This window comes from Ailuropoda melanoleuca, chromosome 7 (assembly GCF_002007445.2).
Source record: "Ailuropoda melanoleuca isolate Jingjing chromosome 7, ASM200744v2, whole genome shotgun sequence".
Classification (NCBI taxonomy): domain Eukaryota; kingdom Metazoa; phylum Chordata; class Mammalia; order Carnivora; family Ursidae; genus Ailuropoda; species Ailuropoda melanoleuca.
In genome coordinates, this window is record NC_048224.1 from 18,343,945 (window position 1) to 18,353,400 (window position 9,456).

Here is a 9,456-nt window from a genome sequence, read left to right on the forward strand (position 1 = left end):
TTAATAATTTGCTCAAGATCTCAAAGTATCAGGAAGGAACAACTTGTCCTCCATCCTCTGAGGTTCACTGTATGAGGGTCTCAAATTAACCAAAAGATGGACTAACAGGAGAACAGGCACACAATTTTTATTAATACAGGAGTTCACGGAAGTGAAACTCAAAGAAGCAGGCAGCCTCTGGGGCTTATATACCATAGTAACAAAGGAAAGGGGCTTCAAGAAACAATAAGTTGTGGGGAAGTGCCTAGGACGTATATGGAGGAACTAATGGAAGATAAAGGTTATTTTAGTAAGGTCTGTTTATGCAAGCTTGTCTCCATCTTGTTGACTCTCCATCTCTGGTAATAGGAGTGCTCGCCTCCGCCTGGTAGAAGGCGGACATGCTCACAAAGGGAAATCTATGCCCTGCTTTTAGACAACTTATGGAGAGGGCAGAGAACCCTTCCAGCATCTGCTGATTCCCAATGACCTTCAAGTCAAAATAATTCTCACACACAAGTGCTATATTTTGGGGTGGCACGTTCTAAGCCTCTTTAGTAGTAAACAGTGAAATGAGATTAAAATCCAAGTCTGGGGGCTCTAAATTCCATATACCTTCCCACTACATAGATAGTAAATAGGAATAGCACTCGTAAATATGAATTATACAGTTTGCGGGGCGGGGGGGGGGATTCTGCATGCCAGATGTGGCTTCCTCTCATCTGCATTGCCACTCACTCTCACTCAATCACCCCGTTACGTGCCCAGACCCTTCCTTGGCACAGTGGGAGGCTGAGGCATAAAATGAGGTCATTCCTATCAGAAACTCACAGACTATCTGGGAAGAAACATAAAAAAAATTTTCAAGGCGGGGGGTGCCCAGGTGGCTCAGTTGGTTGAGTGTCCAACTCTTGATTTTGACTCAGGCCATGATCTCAGGGTCCTGGGATTGAGCCCTGTGTTGGGTTCCGCACTCAAGTGCAAAGTCTGCTTGAGAGTCTCTCTCCCTCCTCCTCTTCCCCTCACCCCCACTTGTGCATGCTCAATCACTCACTCTGTCTCTCAAATAAATAATCTTTAAAAAATTTTTTTCAAGGGAGTGAGTCTCCAGAGACACTTTGAGAGTCAATGAGGATATGTGAATTGTGATCCCATTGCTGTCCACCATGAGTCCTCTGCTAGAAACTTCACCCTCTAGGGAAAATGAAGGCACTGGATTGGATTTCCTTTAAACCCTAAATTTCCGATATGTCATTACATACGTACAAACAGGTGTCTAGTACCATGTGACTGAAGCAAGTTGCATAAGTTCTTGATGCCTTAGTGTCCTCATTTCTGAAATGCAATACCTGCCTTGCAAGATTTGGGGGAAATGGAATGCAATATTTCTCAAAGAATACCAAGAATATTCTTTGTATAATCAGTGGTAGCTGGTCTTGCTCTAGATCTGCTTGGTATACTGAGCACATCAACAACAAAGACAGTGATGTAGCAAAGTACCTAATGTGGACTTTGGGGACTCCTGTTTCACCTCATGGACAAGAACAACCCATTAGTAGGTACAATTGGTTTACCATTCTGACTCCTTTTGTGAGAATTAGAGAGTGAGCCACTCATAAAATTCTGTTTTCCATCTGCCAGGGAAAAATCCAAGGACTTCACAGACACCCATGGGTAGCAGGGTAACAGAGTTTTATCTGATTGTGAGGTGGGAGAAGACCTTGAAAATCATGGGGTTCTATGACCCCCAAGCCCAGCTGGTCACCAGAATTCCCCAGGGTGTTTATAAAAATACAGACTGCGAGCCCAGCTCCCAGAAAGTTCTGATGTGGTAGGCAGTTCTCCAACTACATCTGGGCTCTAACCCGCTCACATCTTGCGTCTACCTCATGGTAAGTTACAGCTATAATTTAAAAAGTAGTTTTCTGAGCAATTCCACTTCTAGGTAAATTCCCCCCCCAAAGTGAAAGTCGTCACGTGAACAGATATTTGTGCATCTGTATTCATAGCAGCATTATTCACGTCGCCAAAAGGTGGAAGCAGCTCGAGGGCCCATCGACAGACGAAGGGATAAATGAAATGGAGTATATACCGCAATGGAGTATTGTTCAGCCTTAAAAGGGAAGGAAGTTCTGACACATACTAAAACATGGACAAACCTCGAGGGCATTAAAGTAAGTGAAGTAAACCATTCACGAAAGGACAAATATTAGATAGTTTTCATTATATGAGTCATCTAGAATATTCGGACTCACAGAAACAGAAAATAGAATGGTAGTTGCCAGAGACTGAGCAGAAGGAGGAATGGAAAATCACTCTTTAAGGGGTATAAAGTTGCAGTTGAGAAAGACGAACGAGTTCTGGAGATCAAAGGTGGTGATAGTCACACAACAACGTGAACGTGCTTAACGACACTAAAGTATACACTTGAAAAATGATCAAGATGGTAAACTGTAGGGGCGCCTCATGGGCTCAGTGGGTAGAGCATGTGGCGTTTGATCCCTGGGTTGTGAGTTTAAGCCCCACATTGGGTGTAGAGATTGCTTAAATAAATAAACTTCTAAAAAAAGATGATAAATTTTATGTTCTATTATTTTACTGTAAAGAACAATAGAACTAAACTAAAGCAGTAAAACAAGAACAACAAAAGCTTTTCTGGCTGGGGGAGGAGAAAGATTTATTTTGAGCATCCACTATGAACGAGGTTCTCTTCTAAGCACTGGGGGAACGATTCCTTCCATCAAAGAACCCATGTACCTCTAGAGAAAGGGACTGGAATGTCTCAATGAATCCACCTAACTGGCAAAACTACTCCCACAGCAGCCTGCAAAAGGTTTCTGTGGAATTGAAAAAAAGGGGAGCAATCATCTCTTTCAGAGAAGGCTGGGATACGCGTGGGGGTGGGGGACACAACTGAAGGCTCCTCAGGGAAAGTAACAGATTCGGGGAGTCCCCACCAAAGGTCTGGCTCTGCTTCCACACCCCCACCCCAGATTTTCCAGAATCCACATTATGCACTCCCCTGCTCTGGCCACTGCACCGACTCCTCTGTTTTCAGGTCTTTGATCTTGTGTCCTAGAGTCCCAACTTGAACTTGACCAGCATCAGCTGACTGACATTTTACAGAGGGCTCGGACATTCTTCATCAGTGAGGAGTCAGGTGTTTTAGTGAAGTCTTTTCCCTTATACCTAATATTCTGAAGTTGTTGTTTTGCTTTGCTTTTGTGTTGTCATCCATATATATATATCATAGAAAAATGTAAAAGCAGATAATAAAAAAGAAATGAAAAGTAAAAATCACCTATAATCCTACCACCTACCTGCAGAAACACTAACACTGTGTGTACGGACACACATGCACACCCACACACGCACATATTCTTCAGGGTGACCCTCTGCTATCATTCTGTCATCTGCTTTTTCCACTTTCTTGTGTTTTATTGTGGGTGATGACACCTCTAAGATGTTTGTGATTGGGGAGAGCATGGAAGCTAGATTCCAACATTCTCCACTCCCCATGCAGACATGCAATTCCTGCTGAGGTTTTCTAAAGGGCTTGACCCCTAGAGGGTAAACCAAGTTCTGGTGATGTTAGGGGCCAGGAGCCTGAGACTGGAGGCAATGCCAGCAAAAGCAGCTTCCTGCAGCTCTCCTCCTTCCATGCCCCCTCCCCTCCCAGCCCTCACAGCCATCCCTCCAAACACAGTGCACTGAAACCCCAGCCCTTTGGAGCAGGCCTGCCCTGCCAAGAATTGGGCACTGAGCCATCCCAGCAGATGGACTGGAGAATAGGTAGTCAACGTTGATTTCCGTGGACAAACAGGAGGATCAAGTGTGGATGTTGAAAACAGGACTCCTAGGTAGGAGTTTATCCTTCAACACTCAAATTAAGACAGACGGAGTCGGAAATCTAGCTGAGGGACGAATTCACTCTGACCCAAGAGAAACAGCTGTCAAGTCTTGGGGAGAGCACTACGGAGGAGAGTGGTTGGAGACAGTGAGGCCAAGGAGCTCTCTGGTGGGTTCCCCTCACTTTCTGCACAATCCCTCTTCCGGCCAAAACAAGCTCGCAGGCCCAGCCGGCGCCTGGTTAAGTGTGCCATTAGAATGCAGAACTGCACTCCACAGGCTCTCCAGACATAAAGAGTCCATAACATTTGGGCTGCAGCCCCGACTCATTATTTGCTATGAAAGTTTATGCAGTCACAAAATTAAATAGGAAAAGCATGTTAGGAAAGGTTGGAAACCTACTTAACTCATGCCTGACCACAGCAGAAGACCACAATGTGACTGCCAGCTTAGTATTTCATCCCTCTTGAAGTCACGCTAATCCTTCTGGGAAAGTCCCACACAAATAGGAGGCTCTCACACATCGTCAGACTTGCGTCCCGTGGCCTGGGATCCCCTGGACGGAGGGAATCCAGCCATGCCTGCGGCTGCACACCCTCATCAGAGCCCCTTAGGGCCCTCTGCAGCAGCTGCCCCTTCGCCAAAGTCTTGGGCTGGTTTCTCCAGGCTCCGATGGGTCGTTTTAAGGTCTGAAAAATCCTCATTGAGCCACAGATACTGTCTTCCTACAAGATCTTTTCTTTTACAAAATCATGGCTCAGCAAACTGCGGCCCCAAGGCCAAATTCAGCCCCCCACCTGACTTTTAAATAAAGTTTTATTGGAATAACAGCCACATTCGCATTTACATATTGTCTATAGCTACTCTCATCCATTCTGGCCAGAGTCGAAAGGCCTGCAACAGTGTCTGTATGGCTAATAAAATTAGAAGCATTCACTAATCTGGCCCTTCACGGAAAAAGTTTGCCAACTCCTCCGCTAAACCATTATTTGTATCAACTTGTATTTGTTGTTGTAATGTAAGAACTACTTGCATATGGCAGAAAAGACCTGAAAGCCGTGGTTATTTGGGGAGGGGGGGCGGTGAAGAACCATGGATAATTTTATTTTCTTCCTTATATATGTGTGTATTTTCTGCAAATGCTCTGTGTTTTTTGTAGCTTACAGGAGAAAAACTTTTTTAAGAAAAAGGTGAGTGGATGCTTTTGCTATGGAGACAACAATCTGAGGGACTGGTTGCAGTTGTACAGAGGATGTTAAAACCAGACCCAATTTTCTATTTCCTTCCATGGAGAGAGGTGAATTTCTTATGATACCAAATACAGGTTGTGTATCAGTGCAGGTCATCAAGAAGCAATATCCAAGACATGGTCATGCTTCTGAGAGAAAACGAAGAAAAGCTGCGTGAGACTGGTTCTACAGGTCTGACCCTCAGTGGAAGAGGAAAAGGAAGAAAGGAGAAACGGATGGAAGCAGTTGGGAATGCAGTGCAGTTCTGAGAAATGTTCAGCAAGGGGGAGGAGGAGTCCTTGAGTAGTTGCTCAAGGGCAGAGCCAGGCATCTCCCAGTGATGGGCATGCTTTGTTTGCCTGTTTCCTAGTCACACCCAGTCACTGACTGGGGGCTGGGGGGGGGAGGGGGAGGAAGGCCTCACGAAATCCAAGGATGGATTTCCAGGGCCAGCAGATGGGGCTTTGAACCATTACACACTTTACAGTTGTAGATAGGGAGATGTGTCCTCATGGTCACCCCAAAAGAAAATGATAAAGAATACACACAGAAGTGGTGATTCTATGACATAAGCATTTTTCTCTTTTTCTTTCTCTTTTTCTTTTTCTTTTTCTTTCTTTCTTTCTTTCTTTCTTTCTTTCTTTCTTTCTCTTTCTTTTTTCTTTTCTTTTTTTTCTTTTCTTTCCTTTCTTTATTTTAAGTAGGCTCCACACCAGCATGGAGCCCAACACAGGGCTTCAACTCACAACTCTGAGACATAGACCTGAGCTGAGATAAAGAATCAGTCGCTCAACTGACTAAGTCACCCAGGGGCCCCAAGATAGGTCATTTAAAAGACCCCAATTCAGCATGTAGATGAGGTTCCCGATTCATCATGATAAGATGTTCAGGCAGAAGTCAGATGAGAATCTCATCTTTTTACACACTCTCAGAGGAAGGCTAGATTTTAAAGCTCTGTAGTCTAAACCTCTCGGTTCACCAGAAAAAACCACTGAAGCCAAGGAGGTAAGGAAGTAGTATTTATTGAGCAGCTATTACAAAAGTAGTACTACTCGTGGTGTCATGAGTCTGCCCATGGGAGTTAGTCCTAGCAGCAGAATGAAGGCTGGTGTGAGGGTAGAGAGATCAGTTAAGTGGTTACTATAACCTTCCAGGAATGACAGCAGGAACTGGGAAGGAGGCGAGACGTGTGTTTCCTCGTCAAATAAGAAAATGCAGAATTTAGGAATTAGGGAATCTAGCAAAAGAAGAAAAGTGTGTTCCCAGACTAAAGGAGTCAGAAGAAGGTGAGGCCTTTAACCAAGAGGGTCAGTAAGAACAGAGTAGGTGAGGACAGAAGACGGAGAGAGAACAGTAGCTAATGAGCCAAACTGGACTTGTCTGGTTTTGTGAGGCTGTGGGAACATTGGTGCGGAGCCATGTGGTGAGTGGGTGAAAATTCAAGTCAGATCTCATTAGCAGAGACAGGCCTAGAGATAACAGATGTAGAGGTTATCAGTAGAGATCTGACCATGGAAGCGGCACAAGGAAAGGAGCCTGGGGAATGACACTGTCTCCAGGGCCAAGGGAGGCACTAGAGCCAGCAGAGCACAATGGGAAAGAAGCAGGAAAACCCGGAAGAGAAGAGAGCTTCTGGATTGCCACAGCTGGGCAACGGTGCTCACGCTACAGAGAGCGCAAGTCTGAGGGATGATTTGGAGAGATCCTGGCGGCTGCTCTGAAGCCAGGCCAGGAGAGCAAAAGTCATACTGCAGAGCTGGAAATGAGTAGATTGTGAGAAAGCAGAGCCTAGCAGTGAAGGGAGAGAGCAGTAGAATTGCAGAATGACCACTGGAGAGATGAAGGTTCTAACTGGCCAAACTTGAGTGTTTCTCAACAGACTTTGCCCTTCTTAGGTGCTCAGATTCTTGGGTCTCGTCCCCTTATTTCTGCATTCACTCTCATTCCTGACACTTACGTTTGCCTAATCTGGTCTCTAGGTAACTGCACCCCATAGAATTCAACTGCATTAAGGATTAAATAGGATTTTGTGAGCACGCCTCAGCACAACTATTTGTAATAACCTGCTCCAAAGGAAGCTAAACTATTCAGGACGTGGTCCGGCTCTGGCTCTGTTCACGAAGGCTTAATTTATGTATTTTCTGAGCCTATGCCTTAGAGAAAGGAAGGGATTGCAGTTAAAAGGCTTGTCTGTGAGAAAATTTTTTTTTAAGTCTTAGTAAATTGACCTATAAGTATAGTCATATCTTGGAACTCTGTAGTGTGGGGGGGTGGTGTCTGTGTGTGTGGGTGTATGTGTCTCTGTCTCTGTCTTTCTCTGCCTCTGTCTCTTTCACCCCCAGGCACCCACACAGTAGATGTTATGAAAGTTATACAAGCTTTTCTGGCTCTTGGATCATCATTATAAGTAGTAATAATATGGTTTCCAAAACATTTTTGTGTTGGCTGTGTAACAAATCTTAACTGTAAAGATGTTAAGCAGTAACCATTATATTACAAATAAAACTTACACCTGTCTCTGTCTAAAATGTTACAGTTTATTATTATTGTTGTTGTTCTAAGGAAAGGAAAAGGCAACCCGATAGGTATAACCCTTCAGAAAAGAAAAATATCATGCTGGCAACTCATTATTTCAGGTTGTTATTATGTTAGATGGTAGCTTCTAGGTATGAGGCACATACCTATAATGATCACATTAAGGCAGAACCTCATTAATAATAGATGAGATCTGATTATATCCATTCCTGATGTTAGTTTAATAACCTGTGGCATTTTTGCAACAACAAATAATAATTTGAACTTTTTTGCTTTTTAAAAAATATCATTCCTGGCACATCTTCGTACCAAGCTGAAGAAAATAGGCTGCTTTTGAATCAACGACTAATCCCTGACATGGGTCTTTCTGGTGCCTTTCAACAGTAAGAATTGACATTTCAAAGAAATAATAATTTTAGACTGAATTTCTGGCCCCTNCTTTGTTTGCCTGTTTCCTAGTCACACCCAGTCACTGACTGGGGGCTGGGGGGGGGAGGGGGAGGAAGGCCTCACGAAATCCAAGGATGGATTTCCAGGGCCAGCAGATGGGGCTTTGAACCATTACACACTTTACAGTTGTAGATAGGGAGATGTGTCCTCATGGTCACCCCAAAAGAAAATGATAAAGAATACACACAGAAGTGGTGATTCTATGACATAAGCATTTTTCTCTTTTTCTTTCTTTCTTTCTTTCTTTCTTTCTTTCTTTCTTTCTTTCTTTCTTTTTCTTTCTTTCTTTCTTTCTTTTTCTCTTTCTTTTTTCTTTTCTTTTCTTTTTTTTCTTTTTTTTCTTTTCTTTCCTTTCTTTATTTTAAGTAGGCTCCACACCAGCATGGAGCCCAACACAGGGCTTCAACTCACAACTCTGAGACATAGGCCTGAGCTGAGATAAAGAATCAGTCGCTCAACTGACTAAGTCACCCAGGGGCCCCAAGATAGGTCATTTAAAAGACCCCAATTCAGCATGTAGATGAGGTTCCCGATTCATCATGATAAGATGTTCAGGCAGAAGTCAGATGAGAATCTCATCTTTTTACACACTCTCAGAGGAAGGCTAGATTTTAAAGCTCTGTAGTCTAAACCTCTCGGTTCACCAGAAAAAACCACTGAAGCCAAGGAGGTAAGGAAGTAGCATTTATTGAGCAGCTATTACGAAAGTAGTACTACTCGTGGTGTCATGAGTCTGCCCATGGGAGTTAGTCCTAGCAGCAGAATGAAGGCTGGTGTGAGGGTAGAGAGATCAGTTAAGTGGTTACTATAACCTTCCAGGAATGACAGCAGGAACTGGGAAGGAGGCGAGACGTGTGTTTCCTCGTCAAATAAGAAAATGCAGAATTTAGGAATTAGGGAATCTAGCAAAAGAAGAAAAGTGTGTTCCCAGACTAAAGGAGTCAGAAGAAGGTGAGGCCTTTAACCAAGAGGGTCAGTAAGAACAGAGTAGGTGAGGACAGAAGACGGAGAGAGAACAGTAGCTAATGAGCCAAACTGGACTTGTCTGGTTTTGTGAGGCTGTGGGAACATTGGTGCGGAGCCATGTGGTGAGTGGGTGAAAATTCAAGTCAGATCTCATTAGCAGAGACAGGCCTAGAGATAACAGATGTAGAGGTTATCAGTAGAGATCTGACCATGGAAGCGGCACAAGGAAAGGAGCCTGGGGAATGACATTGTCTCCAGGGCCAAGGGAGGCACTAGAGCCAGCAGAGCACAATGGGAAAGAAGCAGGAAAACCCGGAAGAGAAGAGAGCTTCTGGATTGCCACAGCTGGGCAACGGTGCTCACGCTACAGAGAGCGCAAGTCTGAGGGATGATTTGGAGAGATCCTGGCGGCTGCTCTGAAGCCAGGCCAGGAGAGCAAAAGTCATAC